Here is a 24397-nt window from a genome sequence, read left to right on the forward strand (position 1 = left end):
GATCCAGTTAAAGTAACTGTAATCTGATTAATATTATTTTAAAATGTAATATTATGGCGTCACCGTTACACTGTGGTTATATTCTGGATAAGTTGGCAGTTCATTCTGCTGTGGCGACCCCTGATTGATAAAGGGACAAAGCCGAAAAGAAAATGAGTGAATAAATGTATTATTATCTAATATGTTTTTTGCTATCTGATTACATAATTCAGGTTATTTGTAATCATTTACAGTTAGCACATCAGTTCTTGTCAGCAATACCTGTCATTAACATTCTGACAAAACAAATACTTGTGGCAAACAGAGTAAATACTACACATATATTTCCTTCAGTGTGGCCAGTATACGTACATAAATGCGTGAGAAAATAAATGTGTGTGGTTTGTGAGCTTCTGTGTGTGTGTATTCAGGCAGCAGAGACCCTCAGCTTTGGCCCTGTCTGTCATTTTGACCTGAGGCGCTACAAGGTTCTTTGAGGGGGGGCTTGTCTCACATGTGGGATTAGGAAGGGAATCCTTTATTGGAGTCGATGTGCTGAGAGACTGTCGGATCATTCGCTAAGCACTAATTTGTGGTATTTGTAAGTTTGCAATAGGAACTACTTAAAATGATTATTTTACAAGACGTTGCATGGAAAATTTGAGAAGGCAATAAAAACTCTACAGGCTAGGTAGGTAAGTTTACTGTTTGTAGTGTACATAGCAAATTACACACACATCAGTTAGTATGTAGGATTTGTTTGCTTCTTAAAGGAAATTAAAAAGAAGAAGGATTGTGAAATAAACCAGAAATGCTTTACAGTTTGGTCTATAACCAGAAGAGTGAATCATATTAGTTAAAAAAAGATTTATAGAAGTATCATCAGGTCATTAGCTGGAGAAGGACGTGATTATAATGTAAAGTTTTATAACTGAATAAAGGCTGAGATGCACATTCATGATGTACTTACACACTGTAAAACCCAACAGTCAACTTTATCAGAGGAAATGAGTGTAGTTAACTCAAAATTTACTAAAGTTAAATCTACTTATTTGAACTCACTGTTGAAGGTAATGAGTTAATGAAATACCACATTACTTAGACTTAAATAGAGTATGATCACAGTACTCATATAGATTAGTTTTTTTAAACTCAAATGGTTTGTAGCAATTGGTTTCCTCAAACAGTTTAAACTTATTGGGTTTTTCAGCATTGGTTGGTTTGAGTTCTCTTCATTTACTGGGTTTTACTGTGCTCGAATTTCTTCGTTTACTCAAATGGATGAAGTTCACACTACTCATTAGGATTAGTTTTTGAACTTAAATTCTTTGTTGCAATCGGTTACCTCAAATAGTTTGAGATACCTTAACTTTTTGGGTTTTACGGTGCATCATTAGTCATACATGCATGTGAGAAACTAACAATATCACCATTTAAAATGTGAGATCTGATATGCCTTTAAATGTGTTTAGGAAGGATGCATTAACATGGTTAAGAATATTATAAAAATTTTTAATATATTTTTAATTCCATTTTTTTTATTATTATAATCGCTTATTATAAATAAGCAATTTTTCTTAAGCAAAGTTTTTGGCGACCCAGTGGCTCAGTGGTTAGCACTGTCACCTCACAGCTAGAAGGTCGCTGGTTCCAGTCCTGGTGGGTTCAGTTGGCATTTCTTTGTTAAGTTTGCATGTTCTCTGTTTGTGTGGGTTTCCTGGGTGTTCCGGTTTCCCCCACAGTTCAAAGACATGTGGTACAGGTGAATTGAATAAACTAATATGGCCATAGTGTAAATGTGAGAGTGTATGGGTTTATTCCGCCGTGGTGACCCCGATGAATAAAGGAACTAAGCTGAAGGAAAATGAATGAATGAATGAGTTAATGAATAAATGAATAAATGACTTTTTTTTTTTACATTTATAGTATAACATATGGGGCTGGGCGATTTGACTTAAAATCTAAATCTTGATTAATTGAACATTTTAGCTTGTTTATGATTAATGAACAATTATTTTATTGATGTATTAAATTTATTGGCCTCATAGTTCCCTGACAGATTTGGTAACTATGCTCACATAATATAGGTGAGAGATTTCTGAATGAAGGGTGCATTGCTTGATTTTAAAATAATTGATGGAAGCACAAACTGTCCACTATCTATGATTATTTATTGAACATCAATGTTAAACAACAACTGAAATTAAACACACATTGCCTAAAACGAACATAAAAACACATCTTGATCACATATTTTCAATGTTTTTTCATATTAAAAGTAGAAATTAAGCAGTATCTCTTCTAAATAAAATAACTATTGTTATATAGTTCTGTAATTTATATTCTGTAACTAATATTTTAAACAGTGCATCTTCTGTAAACAAATATTTTAATGTAAATAAGCATTTTAATGTAATGGAAAATATGCCATCTCAAGGCATCTCTGGCACAGCTTCCAATCATCGTCAATGTAGGGAAAAGAACAGCTCAAGAATGAGTCCATCGTCCTACTTGACCAGAAGTCAGATGCGGCTGCAAAGTGACCGCAGAAACATAATCGAGGCTTAACAAAGCAGGGTCACGTGACTCTAAACGTGGTAGGGAAAGTAATCGAAAAAAACAACCTGGAAAAATTTGAACAAATATAGGTTCTGATTGTAGATTTCGATTACTTTTCGATAAATCGCCCAGCACTAGTAGCATACTGATACAGTTGGTACACACCATTTACAATAAGAATAATTACATTATTTACAATGGTATCAATAATTAAAAAATAGGAGCAAAAATAACAACAGAAATTAATACAAAGCAATATCAATAGGTGATCTGATCTGAGGATAGATATAATATAAAAAAATTGAAAGTGAAGAGGGCAAAATAAAAAAAGGCAACAGCAATTTAATAGATAATATTTATTTAAGGTCATGCAAACTGAGTGCTTTGAAATTGAAAGCAAGTAATTTTTCAATCTCTTGCATAAATGCTAAAAAATAGGTTTGCAATTAGAAATGTTTACGTTTATAAATATAAAATCTACATAACAATGGAAAAAGGTTTATTATGAAGCAGACATTAGAATTTGTATTTAAAAAACCCCAGAAATAATTTGGTTAATGCTTATTGCTTATAATAAACAGTTGCGCTGCTTAATATGTTCCCGCCAACATCATGATTTATAAATATAATCATATGCATCCTTGCTGAGTAAAACATTGTGTGTGTGTTCTTTACTAGGATATTGCCTGAAGGGTTTGCAGTTTAATACGTTATAACTGTACACACATTAGTTACACATTGTCACTCATTAGATTGCATTATGCCTTCTTAAATGTTGCACATCAAAAAAAGTCACTGTTTATATTTAGAAAGCTGACAGATTATTGTATCATGCCAACACTGATACCCGGACGCAGCATGAAACTTTAGAGCATGAATTGATTTTTTAAAACATACATGATCAATGCAACACCGAACGGCTGCAACAAAGGCACACGCTGTGAGTCAGACAGATCTTATCTAGGTTTTCCACATATCCAAACAGGTTTTGTTTTTTTCCTGTCTGCATGTTGTGGAATATAAACAGAAGATGCTGGTGCTCTGGTAAAAGATAAGAGAGAGTTTGCGTTTTGCTGTGATCCGGCAGTGTTGGCATTCACAGAAAGTCACCGTCAATGTTTTTTTTTTGGGATGGACGGAGGAAGAAGGAAGCACATGATGCATTTTGCCTAAGGCTACAAGTGTTTATGTTTGTTCTATTCTCAGGAAACCTCTTTCCTCTCACGCCTACATAGGAGAAAGAGTCGTCTTGAACGTGAAGCTTTGCTCAGTTTTGTGTTTCTAAATTGCTTGGGATCATACTATTACAGAATGTATGGTGTAAGACTAACAGAAAGCAGATGAATGCTCATGAGTCATCAGGTCATTAGCGTGTCAGTGTGAAGAAGCCGATCTACTTTTCTTTATAAGTAACTTTTTCTGTCGACTTTTGTCAGCAGCTAATGACTGACTTTTGAAACACCAGATAAAGCTCTGTCTGTTTTGTGGTTTCTGCGCCTAACCTTCTACACACAGACCAGCACTCCTACACATTTTGACAAATTTATGTTTATATGGTTGGTTTTAGAGCTTAAATGTTTTTTTCATGATCATTCTGTAATAATGATTTTAAAGATGCATATTTGGTGTTTCCTAAATATGCATTAAAGCAGTCAAAAGTGCTCTATTTGAATGATCTGGGTGCAAAGTCTAAAGCGCAGGGCGCAAAAGCATTAAAGGCGTGTCCGAATCTACTTTTGGTATTTTAAGGATGGAAAAATATGGCTTACGCCCTGGCGTATGGTCTAACAGCATTGTGCTTATTGTCTTAATGAGTTATGGGTTTTTTGAGTATAATGTGCATCAAAGCAATCAGAGTCTCATCTCACATTCCCTTTAAGATTCAGTTGCGTTGCGCAGTGGCACATTTGTTATTTACATGACGGTCTTTGTAAGTGAAAAAACTGAATGGAAAAATGCTTCACTAGCGAGAAAACAGTTAAACAGACCCTCTGCAGCGCGAGGATAAAGCCTTCTTCATTCGGCCTCTTTACTTTCCCTGTACTTTTACTCTTTACTTTACTCCTTTACTTTTGTGAATAAGCAAACTGTGTTGTACGCACTCCACTGAAGACATCCATCAGCCTACATAATTAATTTTGTTTGTTAAGCGCAAAGATTTGTTTCAAAGCTATTTCTTAATTCAATTCTATTTTCCAGCAAATAAAATAAATGAACAATAATACCGAAGTGTGGTCAAAAAACTGAGTTAAATCCAAACATGCTTGCTATTATTATGGTGATGGTGGTCTCCAAAACCTGACAGGTAGACAAATCTACAATTCTTTTTAAAAAAATATATATAAATATGCATATAATAAATAATACTGCTAATAATAATAACATTATAATAAAAATAGTCATAAATAAACAGAAAAAGCCCCCCAAAATGAAGAAGGCATGGAGGTAGTGTTTTTTTTATATCTACATAGTAAATAGTAATTTTTGTAACATTTTAATCCTTAATTTTTTTTAATATGTAAAGATATTTGTGTATTTCTGTACATCCTGTGTGTATTAAGATTTGACACTGCATAGGCACATAACTATTGCGCACTGGACTTTTTACTTGGTCGATGGCGCAGTCTATTTCAGTTTCTCAAAATAGCAATGCACCAATAATGCGGCTTAACACACCTCCTTTATAGACTAGAACACCCATGAGTCCACAAAGTGGTGCAATTTAATTTGCTATTTAAACAACGTGGCGCAAAATGGGAAAATTAGGGTTGCGCTGGTCTGAAAATAGCAACAAATCACACAAAACACATCTTTCGCCGTATTGCGCCGGGTGTATGATAGAAACCAAGGAATTCAGCTGCAAAAACCTCTAAGTTCTGTCTGAAACTTTTTTTTAAAATGGGCATTTTTCCTTAAGCTTCAGGTTCAGTAATTTTACTATGGTAAAGAATAGGGTCTTTCATTGTCTTTAAAGAGTATTTTAGACAGATTTTGTTTTAATTTCAGACAGCATTTAGAGGTTCAACTCTTCAACTGCTATTTTACTTGATATTTTTGGAGAATCAAACCAGTTTTGTGAACTGCTTCAACTGATTCATTGAGCATTTCAACTCTAGAGGAGTGGTTCCCAAAGTGGTACCATTAGACAATGGTTACTTGGGGATTTCCAAACATATCATATATGTTATTAAACTGTTAGAAGTACCATATTTTATCCATAACCTAGAGAAGATAAAAATTGTATTCAATAGTTTCCTTTGCAGCTGGAAGGGCATCGGCTGCATGGAACATGTGCCGGAAACGTTGGCGGTTTGTTCTGCTGTGCATGGCGACCCCAGATTAGTGGAGGGACTAAGCCGAAAAGAAAATGAATGAAGGAATAATAGTTACAGTAAAAAACAACATGCAAATAAAAAGCCATCAGCCTTTCAATTCTTTTTGGATCTCACTGGATTGCAACCCCTGGGGTTATTACACTAGATTAATGACACAGCAGTAGTGTTAGTTGCAGCAGATTGATTTTACAGCACAATTTTAAACGTTGACATTTTTACGGCACTCACGTACATTAAAAATAAAGGCCACGACTGAACATAGAGGACGATCTCCAAGTCTCCAAAATTAATCCACGAGTAGTCTTGTGCAGTAAACATTGTGCCCTCCATTCTCATTAAGTGAAGTTAATATTACATTGAACAAACGAATAATGACTATACAAAATTATTTGGTTGTTAAACTACTGCACTTTTTCATGTTGTCAAAAAGCTTGTTTATATAGTCCCTATTGGTGTATGTGCACCATTGTTTGTATAACCACCTCCGAGGATAGTGGGAGTCACGAGTCACTGGAATTGTTATTTTGGGGGTCGTGAGCTGAAAAGTTTGTAAACCCTTGCTCTAGAGGATGAAGTGTTACCCATGACTTGCTTCGAAAAGTTGACTTTTAAAGTGATTCTCATTCAAATGTAATTATTATATTTAGTTTTTATTTACAGGTATTTATTTAAACCTGTTGGTTCCAGACAATAGGCCAGGAATCAATAGGTGGACTCATTTATGTGTAATTATGAGAATTTTGCTTGGATCAAATCACGTGTGCGAATGGGGACGCATTCCTGTTTACACCTGCTGAAAAAAGTGCCTCCTCTGGTATGTTGCTGTCAAATAAAACAGTTGTCATGCCAACTTGCTGCTTTAAACAGAAGCTTGCAGCACTTGTCCCGCCTCTGAGTTCTTCTGATTGGTCCACTGCTTTGGAACTGAGAGACGCTGCGTGTAAAAGTTGAAAATCTTTTAACTTGGAATCTTAAAAAAAACACGGCAGTTATGTGCGTGCCACTGCAAAAGACTGACGTGAGAGTAATGCAAGCATGTTTACAGACAGCAAAACAATGTAAATGTAGCACTGAAATGATTCTGTGAATGGCATTAAATCTGTCTCTTTTGTAAACATTCGACTACTTTTCTAATTTTTGGCATTATTTATTTTTGGGTATGTGTGCATGAGCTTTTTTTGATCTTCTGATATAATATTGTGACAGACATTCGGGCAGTTTACATATGAATAATAAAGGAAACAACAGAAACCCGTGAAAAGAGCAACAGCTTTTAGTTCTGCTCTCATAGCCACTTGTACATTTATGACGCTAATGATATGCCAAAACAATCTGAATTTGAATTGTGGTGGTAATTTGAATAATTGACAATTGTAATTTTAATAAATCAGTTTTTTTTATATACTGTAAAAAATGTTTTGAATTTGAATTCACCAGTAAACTCACGCAGCTCAGTGACTGGCCAAAATGCTTAGTTAGACCTTTTGGTGATCATATACTTTTCCTTGTTGATCACCCCTGACCTACTTTCTGCTGAATCTGAATTTCTGGTTGTGAATTTTAGGATATTAAATTTGATATCGGAATTTCTTCATCTTGAAAACTTGAAACTGTATTTTTACAAACCCAACATCTGCAGTCTGTCAATTCTAAACACAAAAAATCTGAAGTTTGACAATGCTCAAAAATGTTCAATATTCAAGTTATGAAATTCATTTTCAAATAAGAAATTCAAAACAATTTACGGCATGTAAAAATTCAGATTTATTTAATGAAATTTGTCAATAATTTAACTGAACACAGTTTAAACTCGGATTGCTTTGGCATATTATAAGCTTCATATACATTCAACTTAGGCTGTGACGGAAGAATTAACAAACGTGTATTGTATTACTTCTGTGCATTGTTTACCTGAGTATAACCAGTCTAAAAACAAACATTGTGCGTCACTGTGTTTCTGTTGGCAGTTTCGCCCTTCTGTTTTGATTCTCGCATAAACTGTCAGCACTCTTATCTGTCCTTTTTTTAAGATAAATTGAAATCTGAACCCTCGATTCACTTACTTTCTCATACTTTCTTTTGCAGTTTTACTTTTATTTACATTAAATAAAAAACATAATAATAAAATATAATTTTGAGACATGAAACAACAAAAACAAGCTGTTTTTTATGACTAAAAATCATTAGAAGTGAAACAAGACAGGAACTCTTGAGCCAGTAAGATTCCAATGGCAGTAAAATCTAGATGGTATACAGCAGAGGATACTCACATCAGTACAGCATCATTTTTGTGACTCTGTACAACAATAATTCATATTTTTTACATTATTGTGAGGATTGGGTTTAGGGCTGGAGTAAGGGTGGACATTAATTAAATATAATTAATAGATAATTTAATAACAAATATAACCAATTAACTATATAATCAACTAACAAATATAATCAATTATCCGTTAATTTGCATGTTCTCTCTGTGTTGGTGTGGGTGTCCTCCGGGTGCTCCGGTTTCCCCCACAAGTTCAAAGACATGTGGTTTAGTTGAACTGGGTAGGTTAAATTGTCCATTGTGTATGTGTGTGAATGAGTGTGTATGGATGTTTCCCAGTGATGGGTTGCACCTGGAAGGGCAGCCACTGCGTTAAACATACGCTGAATAAATTGGCAGTGCATTCTGCTGTGGTGACTCCAGATTATTAAAGGGACTAAACCAAAAGAAAATGAATAAATGAATGAATAACTTCTGGCTGCAGCTGTATCCCATCTAGCAACAACCTCCTAAGGTTGAGGACGCTCAAATGTGAAAGAATAAGGTCAATAGGGATTTCCTGGCTTTCTTCTTTGCATATTTTACTTCTTTACATGACATATTTGGAGTTTCATGTAGGAGCGCCCTCTGGCATTTAGAAGAGATTTACATCACGCTTCACTGACAAGATGTGGATGCCAATCATAGATTATTGCTAAATCTCAATTGACGTTGTGATGTTATTACAATACATTCAGTTAAATAGACTACACTTACACTAATGCACACAAGATTTTAAATCACATAAGTTTTGTTACGGTTATGCCTTCTGTACATACTACAGAGTTTTCGAGGGCCAAAAACAGAGCGTTTTGAAAACGCTCAAGAGGCCATTTTCATTTTAAAACGCTGCTGCTCAGTGTCAGTGTGGATGGGGAAAAACGGAGATATCTGAAAACAGAGGCAGGGCTGCAGACGTTCACCTATCTGATTTGGGCTTTTCCTCAATATTAATTAGCCTACACACAGTTCAGTCCTGCATCCTCTCTTTGTAAGTTCAGATTTTGCAAGTTTGAGATGGTAAACAAACTCCCAAAATACTTTGGTTAAATCTTTAAAGGGAGCAGTGTACACTTTCTTAACAATAAAATGAAAATGTGATATAAGGAACTGCCTGTTTTCATTTTAATATTAGCAACTTAACAGACATTAAAAATGTTGAGGCATCGCGTAGCTGCATATTTATATGATCGTCATCTTTACTGTATGGATTTTTATAACAAAACGGAACCTATACCATAACAGCCTCCTTTCATTTCCATTGAAAATACGAAACATACTCTCTCTTTTGCTGAATATCAGTTTTAATAATCAGTAATGGCCAATATAAAAGTAAAACGTACAATAATTTTATACAATATAGGATATGAATAAAAGCAATCAGTCAAATGTGCAGAATCAGTGTACGTGGTTACATTAATTAATATATTAATTTATCTTTGCGCTCAGCCACAACACGTTACCCGAGAACAAGTAATAGATTTAAAAGACCAAAGTCGGGGAATATGTCATTAGAATTAAATATCACGTTTAACAAATATAGTGAGATTACGCTATCGGTAGATCCTTGATAAGCTGTCTGATGTTCACAGCTCTCATCGCAGCTCTCAGTGCATGCCAGAGTGTGTGTGTGGTCACATGATGTACGTCTTCAGCAGTGTAGTGTAGGAAGGGAGATATTCAGAAGCGCTAAGTATTAGCGGATCGTTTTCATTCCAAAAACGCTGTTTTAAAACTAAAACGTAGTAGTGTAAACTGGGCCTTAAGCATTTATTTAGTTGTTTAAACTTATAATGAGATGAAAGACTGTGTAAGCGCTAACGCCGTCAGGATCAGCAGACATGCACAGAAACTCCATTGTAAATACAGGGGTTAAACAAACTGTCGTATTTTAAAGACACAGCGGGGCGAAATGGAATTTAACACAGTGCTTCTTGTCCGGTTTGAGACTAACTTTATATCATATATATATATATGTCTTGCAGTGAAGATCGTTGATTTTTAAAGAAATCAGATCTTAAATGTGGCAATTTTATAATGGAAAGACAGTTCACCGTAAACGCTGATGCTGGCTATTTGAAATTAAAAGTCTGTGACATTAAACATTGAGGCACATTGTGATGCAGTGCAAAAAAATATTTCTTACTTTTATTGTTTAGTTTAAATATTTAAACTTTCTTAAATCAAGAAGTACTTTCTAGCTAAGTTATAAAAATAAATCAGAAAAAAACAAGTCAGTTTTAGGCAAGTCTCTGAGTAAGAACATCGTTTTTGCAGCGTGATCAAAAACCCAAGCTCACGTTGCAGTGTGTTTGGATAAATTTGTGCTTTGTTGACATTGCGTGATAAGAGTGTATGCTCATTTTTATTGTTGTGTACAGTACACACTCACAGCTATTCCATCCTTTATTACAGTGATCAGTTCAGACCTGTCTTGGCTTTAGGAAATTTTGCCAAAATTTTGGTTAAATGCTCTTGCACAACAAAACCCAGCTATGAATCATGATCTGCTGCATTTTAAGCATTATTAAAAATGGCTTCCAGCTACTTCCAGGTTGAGTCTCACGCTATATACACGCCTATATAAAACCTTAGTTTCACATTAAGCCCTGAATCATCTCAATCAGGCATGATTCACTTGGATTTATCCCATTCATGGCACAAGCTTTGACTTTCCCCCAGTGGTGGTTTATTTGAGTAGTAAATGGAGTGTGTTTCCGCTAAAGGAGGAATGCAGGAGGAAGAGGTTTATCTCAGAAGACCTAATCAGCTCCAGCAGGGTCAGGAGAGGCCGACCCTCAGGGTTTATCACTCCGGCAATCAGCTCGAGTCACATGACCGCGACGCTAATGCAGAATAGACGAACCTTGAACTGAGGGAGCTTGGTTCACCGCCATCACACAATAGAAGTTCTCATAATATGGGCTAACATCTCCGAATGCACACACAAGAGCACCCTTTATGTCGGGAAGCATTGGTTTAAACTAGTTAGACAAGTCCAGTCAAATAAACTCCTGGAGCTTTTCAGTTGGTGCTTTGTGAGATAGCGGTTATTAGTTTTGTTCAAAATGTAGCATTGTTTGTTCAGTGTCTTGTGTAAATAGTCACAATGCACATGACATATTCTAATTTAAGCCCTATTCTGTGTAGTTCTGTAGTATAACAGCGCCTGAAATACTCTCAGCTCTCCATTTAGAGGTCAGGGAAGTTTGAAATACCTGAGCAGTGTTGGTAAACAACCTAGTGTCATTTATGGCATTGGTCTCAAACTTAATTCCTGGAGTGCCGCAGCTCTGCACAGTTTTGCTCCAACCCTAATCAAACACAGCTGATCCAACCAAAGTGTTCAAGACTACTATAGACTATTAAGCAGGTGCGAGTTGGAGGTTGTTGGAGCTAAAATCTGCAGAGCTGCGGCCCTCCAGGAATTGAGTTTGAGACCTCTGATCTATGGTGTTAAGAGCTTATAAAATAAAAAAAATCTATACTTGTGTCTCTGTTTTAGCGATGTCATCACCAGGAGACACAGTATCACTGAGGCAGTCTTACAGCCCAGTAGGTCTAGGCCTGCCGTAAACAGCCAAGTTCTCTTGACTCTGCCCCCTTATCAAATCAGGGCCACAAAGTGAAACACGCAGAGACGTGAAGTTTAAAGTTAAAACAACATCGAAAAATTACGGTTGACTAAAAAAGCAAATCAAAATGAGCATTGCAATTGACTGGACGGGTTTTGTAAAGGCAACACTATAAAAAATGTTTGAAATGAGTTGAAATCAGAATTATTAGCCCCCTGAATTATTAGCGCCCCTGTTTATTTTTTTTTCCACAATTTCTGTTTAACGGAGAGCAGATTTTTTCAGCACATTTCTAAACATAATAGTTTTAATAACTCATTTCTAATAACTGATTTATTTTATCTTTGCCATGATGACAGCACATAATATTTGACTAGATATTTTTCAAGACACTTCTATACAGCTTAAAGTGACATTTAAAGGCTTAACTTTGTTGATTAGGTTACTGGGCAGTTAAGGTTAATTAGCCAAGTTATTTTATAATGATGGTTTGTTCTGCAGACGATCGAAAAAATATATAACTTAAAGGCGCAGTGGGTAGCGCTGTCACCTCACAGCAAGAAGGCCGCTGGTTCAAGCCTCGGCTGTGTCAGTTGGCGTTTCTGTGTGGAGTTGGCATGTTCTCCCATTGTTCCCGTGGGTTTCCTCCGGGTGCTCTGGTTTCCCCCACAGTCCAAAGACCTGCGCTATAGGTGAATTGGGTCAGCTAAATTGTCCGTATTGTGGTTGGTGGAATAAAAGTGTATGTGTGTTTACTGGTGATGGAAGGTGGAAGGGTATCCGCTGTGAAAAACATATGCTGGATAAGTTGGCTGGTCATTCCACTGTGGCTACCCCTGATTAATAAAAGGGACTAAGCCAAAAAGAAAATGAATGAATGAATGAATGAAATCCTGGTGGCACAGTGGCTCTGTGTTTAGCATTGTCACCTCACATGAGTGTTGATCATGGTTTGTTGGAGGAACAAAAAGACTTGGTGTAAAAAGACTAAAATGTGCTGTTTTTACCTCGAAGGGTTGTGTGTACTTAATGTGGTTGCATGAAATTGATGATTTTGTATTATTTTTGTTATTATTATTGTATTCGCAATTGATTGCAGTGATCAGGCCCACATGGAATCTACACTGACAATAGGCCATACAGTCGCCTCATAGCGAGAAGGTCGCTGGTTCGAGTCCTGCTTGGGTCCGTTGACATTTCTGCATAGTTTGCATGTTATCTAAATGTTGGCGTGGGTTTTCTCTGGGTATTCCAGTTTCCCCACAGTCCAAAAACATGCGCTGTAGGTAAACTGAATTAACTAAACTGTCTGTAGTGTATGACTGTGTGTGGAAAAATTGGTGGTTCATTCAGCTGTGGCGACCCCTGATAAATAAGGATTTATTTATGGATAAATAAACGTGGATGGTGCACTTTAAACTCTTATTTGCAGTGGGATCAAAATCATGCACTTTCTAAACTTTTTTTTCAAAATGTTCTTAATCAGATGCTAATGGTCTAATCCGATTCAATGATTTATGCTAAGCTAAAGTACTAAAGTACTTCCGTCAGACCTGAAGATGAGCTGAAAAATGTTGAAACTCAACTGTTTAACTTTAGTGAACTTACAAAAACAGCCTATTTTTGGAAATGTTATGTTCCTTTAAGCATTACTGTTTGCTTTTCTTCTCTGCACATCATCACATGACAAATTTAATAAATTAATGAGCTTCAAAAAGGGACATATTCTGATTGTTAAAAAGGAATGCATGACGAGAAGACACTTGTAAAAGCCACAAAAAAGCTGAACATCATCGTATAAGCAGCGTAAAACCTATTATGCTTTACTTTTCACAGCTTAATTTTCCCAAACAGGATGTTTTTTTTTTTCTTACGAGAGTCTGAATAGAGTCCCCTGTGTCCTGTATTGAAGTGGAGTCCTCCTGAGAGCTGACGGTCTGCAACATGTGCACATTATAGCGGAAGGATGGGTTTTAGAACAGGGAGAAAAAAAAGATTGACTTCTTTCCAGCCAGGGCCATCTGTGTGAACAACATCTTTCTGCATTAAAGCTCAAATGAATTGCCCTCTGTCCATTGAGGTAGAGAAAGGAGCCTCTTTGGCCTGTCGTGGTTATAGCGAGGGTTTTCTCTGAGGATTGGGAGATTTAGGGGAAGCGGTGGTGCCCGGTAGTGACTGAGAAGGGGCCAGGTTGGGTTTGACAGCTGGGAGACTCAGACATTGAGGAGGATGAATGGTGACTAGCATCCTCTGTCACTTCATGATGCCCAGTGTCATCAAAGAGCCTCACATCCTCCTCCCACAGGTGCCATTGAACAAACAGTCATCCATGCAAAGCTCATCCGATGGTTGGGTCAACTGAAATATCAGATTTAATTACTTAAAACAAATCATAGAGTTGAAGTCAGAATTATTAGACCCATTGTTTATTTTTTTTCCCCAGTTAAACTGAGAGAAGAGCTTTTACTACATTTCGAAGCATAATAGTTTTAATAACTTATCTCTAATAACTGATTTACTTTCTCTTTGCAATGATGACAATAAATAATATTGGACTAGATATTTTTCAAGACGCTTTTATGCAGCTTAAAGTGTCATTTAAAGGCTTAACTAGGTTAATTAGGTTAACTAGGCAGGTTAGGGTAATTAATTAGGCAAGTTATTGCATAACGATGGTTTGTTCTGTAGACTATCGAAAAATATATAGCTTAAAGGGGCTAATAATTTTGACCCTAAAATGTTTAATAAAAAAAAAACTGCTTTTATTCTAGCTGAAATAAAACAAATAAGAAAGAAAGAAGAAAAAGAAGAAAAAAATATTTTTTTTCTCCAGAAGAAAAAAATATTATCAGAAATAATGTGAAAATTCCCTTGCTTTGTTAAACATCATATGGGAAATATTTAAAAATACGTGCTAATATAAAATAAATATCAAAAATAAAGGGGGCTAATAATTCTGATGTCAACTGTATAAACGTCTGTTATTTTCACAAAACAAATATGTAAAACATTATTTTTAAATAGTTTTTCTAAGTATTTTTGAGAGTAACACCACATGACATTTACTATTTATCTGATATTTAAAAAATGTACCAATGCATTCACAAACCCATTCATACCTGAGCAATTCCATGCAAATGTCCACATTGCAATGAGAAAAGTATTGTTTTCACCAATATAGTGAGACCTTGTTTACGTTTGTTTTGTGTAGGTTTGTATTTTACAGCACTGAAATGTCCCTGTCAATGTTTTCATACTGATTCATTTGATTTACCACAAATAAAATAACATTACCAAAAAATTGCCAATTTCACATCTGTTATGGACAAATGCAAAAATATTAAAATAATATAAATATTTTTATGTTCTAGGGCTGCACAATATATCATTCCAGTATTGATGTTGCAATGTGCGAATCAGCAATGGTCGCAGGATCTCAAGAGATTTCAAGTTAATTTGAACCATTTAGACACAAGAGATAAAGTTTTATGCTTTAACAATTAGATTTGACTCAATTGATTTGGTTACATGTAAATAAATAGAAGACAAAGTATACAAATTATATAAATTTGAAGAAAAAATATATGAATTATAAAAAGAAGACCCTGTATTTTACATTTGATTACATTTGGTTAGACTCCACCAAAAATAGTGTTGTTTATTTAATTTTTTATGTAAAATTTTATATTTAGTTTTCATCTGTTCTTTAAATGACATTATTTTGTGTATTTTTGCATGATTGGGTATATTTTATGCGCATGCACTGAATGTAAAATTGTGAGTTCTTTTTTAAATAGCTATTTTTTGAAAGTATAATCATATCGTAGAAAAACAAAATATTGCAAATGTTCTTTTGACTTGTGCAGTTTAATTCACAGAATTTCTACAAAGTGATGTTGTAACTGTAAACTTGCATAGTGTTTTAGTCACATCCGTGTTTATTTTCTGAATTAAAGTATAACACATGTTTATGGATTGATTTTGTTTCTGATTTCTAACTCTGTGGTTTATGTTTGGGGAAAATATAAACAGATGTTTTTAATGTGCATTGTCTGTGAATGTTTTACAGCAAATGTTACATCCATAGCGCTGGAATTTTATGTCCTCAAAAGTAATGTCATGCCACATATTCACAAAACATTTTATATTCGAAACGAAATGTGAATTTTCATTAAAAGCTCAAACGATTGATTATGCAAAAAGAGTTTTTCATGCAGTGTTTCAGATACAGATAATCAGTTATTAGACATAAAAATGAAATGGACAGTTGTGCCACCTTAATTTTTACTTTATGTTCCCAAAGCTTATTTAATAAATTAAATTCATTTAGATCCACATATCTTATATTGATATTATGTTAATGATATTTCAGTAATTATGTTAAAAATTGTTAAAATAACTATTTAATAGTTTTTTTTTTTCATTTGACCATACTACAAGGCTTTTAAAGGATTCAAATGTTTTTGTTTGTTTGTTTTATTTGTTGTAATATTGCAATATCAAGATATATATTGCAATCACTTTAATAGTCTGACTTCATATCACCTCAAAGAATATCTATATTAATTTTAAGTAATTAAAAAAATTACGGTTACCGACTTAACCATGGTTGTGCTACACTAACCATAGTTTAACTATGCTACCTGGAGGAAAATTGTGTTTATACAAATAGTAGCTGAAAAAACAGAGTTGCTACACTTTTATTGTTGGTATAAAATCAATCATATTTTTCCATAAACTGATAAGACAAAAAATAGGCATGAAATGTCATTGACCCAGCCTTGAAGGAGAGCTGAGCTGTATCACACAGTTGTAAGCTTGCCAATACATAGTGGAGAGAAAGTAAGCAACAGCGTACTATTGATTTGTCTTCCTGAAATAAACTCTGTCGGCGAGTTGCCGCCTCTGAAATCCCAATGAGTGCTCAAGCTTTTAGACAGCGGCCCAACAAATAAAAGCGCCTCGGGTGCTACACTGTCCTAATCCATAAATATGCTTCCACAACTTCAGCTGAGAGGGAAAAAGAAACAACAACTGGGAATGCTCATTAGCCCTGTCGAGAACATTCAGATCAAAACATGTAAACGAAGAAAACCGGAATTACGTCAATGTGGCTTTGAAAAACGTCACTTGACTTGTGAAGATTGAACATTTGTTGGGAAAAATTCAGCTAAAACTTTCATATTCAATTATAAATCCAGGCAGATGCGAACACACAAATTAACTTACAACAAGGTTTACGTTTGATTCATCATTTATACTCTCAAAAAAAAAAAAATAAATGTATGTAACTTGATTTACATCTGACACACATCTACACACATTTGATTTGCATTATTTCAACTCATTTAAACTGTGTCATTTCAGTTTAGTTTTTATGTGTCGAGTATAACTGCATTTTGGAACTTTCACTTTTTATTCAGTAACATTTCATGCATGCCCCAGCGTGACAAATGAAATATTGGATGCGGGTATGAACTGCTGAAAGAGTGTTGTTTTATTGGAATTTGATACTGTATGCAGTATGGTAAAAAACCCTCCGCGTTTTGTGATGCGGGAGTCTGTGGCGCTTCACTGACTCAGAAGGTGCAGAGTATAGTGTCAAACAACTGTGTGGATGTACTATCTCGTCACAAAATGCAGCGAAAATGATGTTCTACATGACACTAATAGTTTGATTGTGGTGTTTCCATGTCTGTAGTGCACTTCAATAATGCAACTAAAATAGGTATACTCCACAAGTCTTAATTCCATTTCTGTTTAGTTCCATTCCAATTCCATTTCTGTTTAGTTCAATTATGACCTTAATCAGATTATCAAAAATTATCAAAAAATTATCAAAAATCCCTGTTTACATGGGAGACTCTTAATCAGAGTATTGTCTTAATCGTACTAAAATCGGATTATTGGTGTCCATGTAAATGTACTCAGTGATCAATCCCAAATTTTTTGCCAGAATGATCGTATGCCCAACTTTTTGGGCACACGTTCGCTTCATAATTGAGACCCCTTTGTGTTTTTTCAGCTGTTTTGTTACGGATGAACTGAAATCAGTGATGTCATCGGGAGAGGTCATTTGAGGAGTTTGTTGTGAGTGTTTTGGACTTGAGCTCCAGCTGTGAATGGGGTTACGGAGTGAAAGTTCTCCATCCGCTTCTCACAGCTGCAAGTCGGCGCAGACCGAGGCTGTTATGGAGATGCTTTGTGTTGCGTTTCATTGAAATGTTTTGCATCAGCGCTTCTTTGATTTGAAGTGCCGTGAGGGTTCTGTGTTAATTATCGTCGTAGAGGGTGTTATTAGAAGCTAAGAGACTTGTCCAACGAGGGCGACACAAAAAGTGGGCGAGCTCTTAACATTCCTGACTGGATTTTCTGCCCTATTCAGATGTCCATCGTCTGCAAGCGCATAGACAACATTCCTTTGTGAAAAACCATGGTGCTTGACGGCCTTGGACGCTCATTGATATTAGCGAGGGGTGAGAAGATGGAAGGGTTCGTGGGGATCCAGGACTTGCCCAGGCATGCTTCTGCTGGAAGAGAAATCATATAATCATAACTTCACTCCCCCTTGGGTTTAGATGGGAAGGGAACTATTTCAGTTATGCAGTAAAGAGCACCAGCGCTGTGCATGCTGAGGCCAGGTTGCTATAACCTAGACCTGTCAAAACCACTTAATCGGCTGAGAGAAATCAATGAATATAGCTATTTTGTGGTACTCACTAAGGCACACATCACTTTTGCTGTTGCTCATGCTGGGGTAATGAATCATTCTTTAATTTGAGATACTAAAATGTTGTCCGAGGTATTGTGCTATGGGCGTAATTAATACCAACAGTTGGTCGAGGATTCATATACTGAATTCCTTTGGAAATGGATGAGAGAATCCTGGATAAAAATGATCAAGACATTTACTGTGGCAAACAGCGTGCGATTTACAGGGAGGTTTCGGAGGAATTGACTCACCTAATTAATGCTTGATCCCCCCTGAAGACATCAAAGCAAGATGTATAGGGGGGTCAGCCATTTAATACCAATATAGATGATACACATAGTTCCCTGCATTTTAAATAATAATGTCAATAATAATGTTAATAATTAAAATAATAATATAAAAATACAATTGACCTCCCCTATAAATGGTTCATACCATTGTGAATGATAATCAAGCCGATTAGTCTGTGCCAGGAAAAATTAATTTAACAATCTGAAACTGGCAGATCTAATGCATCAGACATCTTAACTGTTCACGGGACAAAAATAGGTGTTTGTACAAATAGCCTGAAAGTAATGTCAAATTTAGGCATGGGATGATAACTGGTTTCAAGGTTTACTACAGTTTGGAAAAGTTTCCAAACAAGTGAAAAATATTTTCTGTTAAACCGTTTCTAGGGTATGTGTAAGATTTTTATTTTTTTTGGACATGTGCTTTACAACTATTTTATTTCGTCTTTTAGGGCAACAGTACCTCCAACAGAAAAAGAACCTCCACAACAAAAGCTACTGGTCCAAATTATTTTAAATGTTTCTTATAAAATATATTGTGTTCATTGGGGGAAAAGTTGTTTTCTTCCCAGACATTTAAAAAGAACTTATTTCGGAGCAGTAATCACAATACTGTGATACCGTGAAACCGTGATGTTTTTATTCAAGGTTGTCATACAGTCAGAATCTTTTCCTGGCCCATGCCTAATCAAATTAGATGTAGTTTGACGCCTGAAATAGAAGATGTTGTACATCAGAATACACAAAAAATCCATCAAACACTGAAAACTTCAACATGTTTCATTAATAAATTAGATGTAAATGACTGAAGCATGTATTACAAAAACTAACATTACCAAAAAAGTTGACCAACTTGATGGTCAATGTAAAATTCACACACTGGTTGCAAATGAACCTTCATTAACAAATAGTCTTGATAAGTAAATGGTGTTTATTGATTGATTGACTTACAGTACATTTCAAGGTAAACCTTTTTTCAAATTTTGCAATGCTGTGTGTGTTTATATACAAAAAATGTACTAGTAGTTTTCTGTTAGGATAATAATCATTATTTAAGTGTACAATCAGATCACTTTGTTGTGTGAATGCTCATGAGGCTGAGTGCATTCAAACAGCCACAAAAGATCTACTGACCACTGAAAAGATGGGTCTCGCTTCACTTGAAAATATCCTTTAGTTTGTGATGCATTCATATTTCACTTAAACCAACATCTAACAGGACATGGTGTCAAAAATATGACTATTAAAGGATAGAATTTTTTTGTTGTCTTAGTCTTTACTTGTTATAGTTTAATACAAGTATTGGTGTAGGCCTGTCACAATAATAAACATATCCCCTTACCATGCAATACTTGGAGATGACCTCAATGATTTTTGCAATTGCAATAAATATTTATAAATTAACAAATAACATTAAAGCCATTTTACAGTGACATTTACATTCTACCTCTCCGGTGTCAGTTTATATTTGTACATTTACCCAATAGAACATTTGTTAATATATATATATATATATATATATATATAGAAGACATTTTAACATCAAATTATAGAATCTAAATAACCTTAAGAATCATACGTATTTTAAAGTGTTTAATTTGCATTTTTAAGCTGTTATATAATCATTACTCTATATATCGGTGGCATAAAATGATCTCAAATGACAATAATAACGCATCACAGAAATTGTTATCATAACAATTTCTGTGACAATATATCGCACAACAAAAAGTCTTTATGGTGACAGGCCTAAGCATCAGATTTACTATTTACACTAGTGCAATGTATTTGTTACAGTTACGCCTGGTGTTCACACTACTTAGGCATTTTCAACTCGCAAAATGCATTGTTTTGAAAGCGCTGAAGACCCTGTTTTAGTTTGAAAAGTCAGGTGTTCTGTTTATATAGTCAGATCAAAACACAAATTTAAAAAAATGAAGGGGTGTCTATAGACAATCTCTCTCTGAATGGCTTTCTGTACTATTTCGTATTCTCGTAGGACAATTACAAATCTGGTACACAGCAAATATGGATACATGAAAAAATATGCACATCTAATGAGCGTGAATGGACAAGTATCATGCAATTTCTTCAGTATACTGTGTTTAATGTCATTTTTTAACTGGAAAGACCAAATCTTTTTTATTTTATATTATTGTTATTATTTTTATTTATTGCTGTTGATAACTTTTAACTGTTATAATATTTTTATAATTATAGAAAAGTGATATTTATAAAATGTGGTAAACTTGATTTGTTTTTGTTTTTTTTGAGAAGCTGATATGGCAATAAACTCAAAGTTCTCTCTTTATTCAGAATAGTGTGGATGATGATTGTTTTTTTCCATCGCCAATATGGACATTTACATTCTAAAATGTGGTTTTAAAACCTAAATGCACCAGACAGTGTAAACGCAGCCTACAACATAATGCCTTGCAGCAGATCTCAGCTTGTGTGAGTGTGTGTGCAGTTAAGGAATTCCTGAGTGGTTTTGGCTCCTTTACACATTGTAAAAGCTCATCACAAGATCTCAACTAATAAAAATACCATCACATAATATACACAACTGCTGTGTTTAACCTAACATTATTGTTTTGCAAAATCACTATTCATTTCGACCAGCATGAACCTGTTAATCCAGAACTCCTTTTGGCTGGTTTATGCTTTGTTTTTGTTTTTTTAGTTTATCAGCATGACTCTCAAAAATGAACAAATCCCGAGACCACAAACCAGTCATATGGGTCAATTTATGAAGATTTATTTATTATCTTCAGATTTATTATGAAGATATATTTACACTAGGGCTGCCCGATATTGATGACACCTGACATTGCAATATTTAGTTTTTCTGCAATATGAATTGAATTATTTCACCAGATGACTTGAATAGCTCAATTTAGAAAGAACTGATCATTTTTTGTTGATTGGGATTGTGTAGGCCAGATTTGTTTTAGTGAGTCTAACTGTATAAGTTGAATAGTCAAACACAAGCAAATAAAAACTGCACAGTCTTCATTGCATAAAAGTTAAATGCAATACATTTTCATTATTATGATTTCTTGTACACAAATTATTTAAATTCACTTAAAAACCTTAGTCATAGGCCTTAAAAACAAAGCAAACATGCGCTATTTCACTTTATTAAGGCTAAACTTCACAATCTTCTTAGTCTTAGGTTCTTAGTCAGCTATAATTCCACTCAAATTTCCTGGGGGATGAATAAACTGAAGCTGAACTTGACATTGCAGATCCTGCAATGTAACTACTGCGAATGATCACATTGCGATTTCGATGCTGAAATGATATATTGTTCAGCTCTAATTTATACAGCTAAATAAATAAGCTTTCTATAGTTGTACAAGACAATATTTGGTTGAAATATACTTTAGCTGTTTGATAATCTCAAATCTGAGGGTTCAGAAAAATTTAAACACAGAGAAAAATCACATTTAATATCCAACTTAGGTACTTTACAATGCATATTACTAATAACAAATCAAGTTTTTATATATTTACAGTAGGAAATTTTCTAAATTTCTTCATGAAAAATGGTCTTTTTATAATATTCCAATGATTTTTGCTATAAAAGAAAAATCTTAAGTTTTGTGGTCCAGGGTCACATCTACATCCTCATTTTCACATCACATTCTTTTAGGTCTTTTACCCATGAACAAATTCAATCGTCCCTGCAACAGACCGTTTGAAGGTCATTTAAAGCATCCCCATGCAATTAGTTTCTCTCGGCTGAATAATTCTGTGCTAATGCAAACCTCTAAATCCCGTTCAGCACACGCAGCTTGTGTGGTTTTTCCATTTTGCCGTAACCCCATCACGCATTATCCAACACGCAACACGGTTTAATCAGAAATAAATGCATGTGCGAGAGCTCAGGGACGGCTGAGAGACGCTGGTGTGAGAATGCGACCCGTTGTGTAGCTGACAGGCAGGCATTCGAAGAATCCGCTGTTGAGGGGAGCAGCTGGGGTTGCCAGATCTTCAGGAAGGAGATGTTTTTTTTTTTTTTTTGCTTGGAAGGGACACCTGTCTCAGTGAAAGGCTCTTTTATAGAAGGCAACAGGTGTTTGTGGAGCGGTCTTAAGCGATTCGGTTAAAGCGGGCACTTTTTTGCGTGTTATTGACTGTCGATTCCGGAGGCCGGATGGATTGAAGGTCACAGCCATTGGTTCCTCTTGGTGAAAGAGGCCCTCTGATCATTTCCTTCCTGCAGCAGATCTGCTCTATATAGCAGCTCAAAGACGCCCTTTCAGATCCAGCAGGACGCGTTTACCCTCATCTCGCTCCTCTGGCTTACTCTCAAATGTGTCGGCGCAACACAAACACTCACACGACCCAACTTGGCCTTTAAAGAGGATGGAGAAAGCTGCTTCCTCATCTTCAAGGCCAGTTTTTTCTTTCTTTTAAAGAGCTTCCTTGAACTAATTTTCTGTCATTTTATCTGTTCATTGTTTGGATTTTGAAAGCACCAATTTTGTTCCCTAAAGGCATGAATCTGAAAATTCGACATCATTTACTGGCCCTTTACTTGGTTCAAACCTGTTTGAGTTTCTTTATTCTGTTGAACGCTAAAGAAGGTATTTTAAAGAATGTTGGAAACATGTAACCATTGAATTCCATTATTTTTGTTTTTCCTATGGCAGTCAATGGTTATCAGTTTGTGAATTTCTTTCAAATATCTTCTTTTGTATTTAGATGAAGAAAGAAACTCAAAGCTTTGGAACCACTAAAGGAAATTGTGAGGAAATATAAATTTTTAAGTGAACATTTTTGGCTTAACTGTAGAAAAGACACCCTCTCATCTCTCTGACTTTTGCATCAGGTTGCATATTTGCACTATAGACACTTTCTAAATCACTCTCTTGAAATCAGTGTGCATTTCAAATTGTGCTTTATTCAGGTGAGTGGGCTTGACAGACCACCTGTAGAAACACTCTTCTCTCTCATGCACCTGACTCTTTTATCTAAACTCCATCTTACAAAAACTCAATAAGAAAAACAATGTTTACTATACTACAATCATGTTGCGATGCTTGCTTCAACCTTAATTAACAATAAATAATGGTTCTCCTCACTTTCTGTTAAGAGACAAAAATCACCTTTAGAACTTAGTCAAGACTTGCTCCAAGATTATTGGTTTGCCTCTGAAGAGTTATATGAACAGCAAATGCTAAGGAAAACTCAAAGTGCAATAAGAGACGATTCCCATCCTCTGAAGCCTTTTTTTTTGTACTGTTGCCCTCTGAAAGAAGGTTTAGAAACATTAAATGCTCTTCTAACAGATATAAATTTACCCTTGTTCCTGAGGCAATAAGACTTTATAACTTCACATTTTAGCAAGTTTAAAATTTTTAATATATGAGTCCTTCCTATGTTTTTTTTGTTCTATTTATGAAGTTAGCATGCTGGGTTTTGTTTGTAATGGTGTTTTTTTAATATTGTTTGCAAGTGATTTGTCTCTTTTGTGCAATATTCAACCTTAAATACCTCTTTAATATTTACCTTTAACATCCCTTCTTGCACAACATTATTCAGTCTCATGTAAAAGTAGCCCGTCTTATGTCGATAGTTAAGTATCTTATAGTATATGTTAGTTATGCATAGGTTTTTTAAAATAGCTCCTATGT

At 35.1% G+C, this 24397-nt stretch overlaps 1 protein-coding gene and 2 long non-coding RNA genes across 3 annotated transcripts in view; 2 read left to right on the forward strand and 1 right to left on the reverse strand.

The window, feature by feature from the left end:
* The window catches only part of LOC137487733 (uncharacterized), a 753637-nt gene that overhangs the window by 251658 nt on the left and 477582 nt on the right, over window positions 1-24397 (forward strand). The window lies entirely within an intron of this gene.
* traf4a (tnf receptor-associated factor 4a) overlaps window positions 1-24397 on the forward strand; it is a 75898-nt gene that overhangs the window by 1953 nt on the left and 49548 nt on the right.
* Window positions 1830-15325, reverse strand: LOC147840568 (uncharacterized). Its single transcript, XR_015509220.1, has 4 exons — window positions 12435-15325; window positions 11591-12274; window positions 4601-4904; window positions 1830-4563 (listed from the first exon to the last, which is right to left on the reverse strand). It is a non-coding gene; the product is annotated as an uncharacterized LOC147840568 (long non-coding RNA).

Source organism: Danio rerio, chromosome 15 (assembly GCF_052040795.2).
Source record: "Danio rerio strain M-AB ecotype USA chromosome 15, GRCz13ab, whole genome shotgun sequence".
Taxonomy (NCBI): Eukaryota; Metazoa; Chordata; class Actinopteri; order Cypriniformes; family Danionidae; genus Danio; species Danio rerio.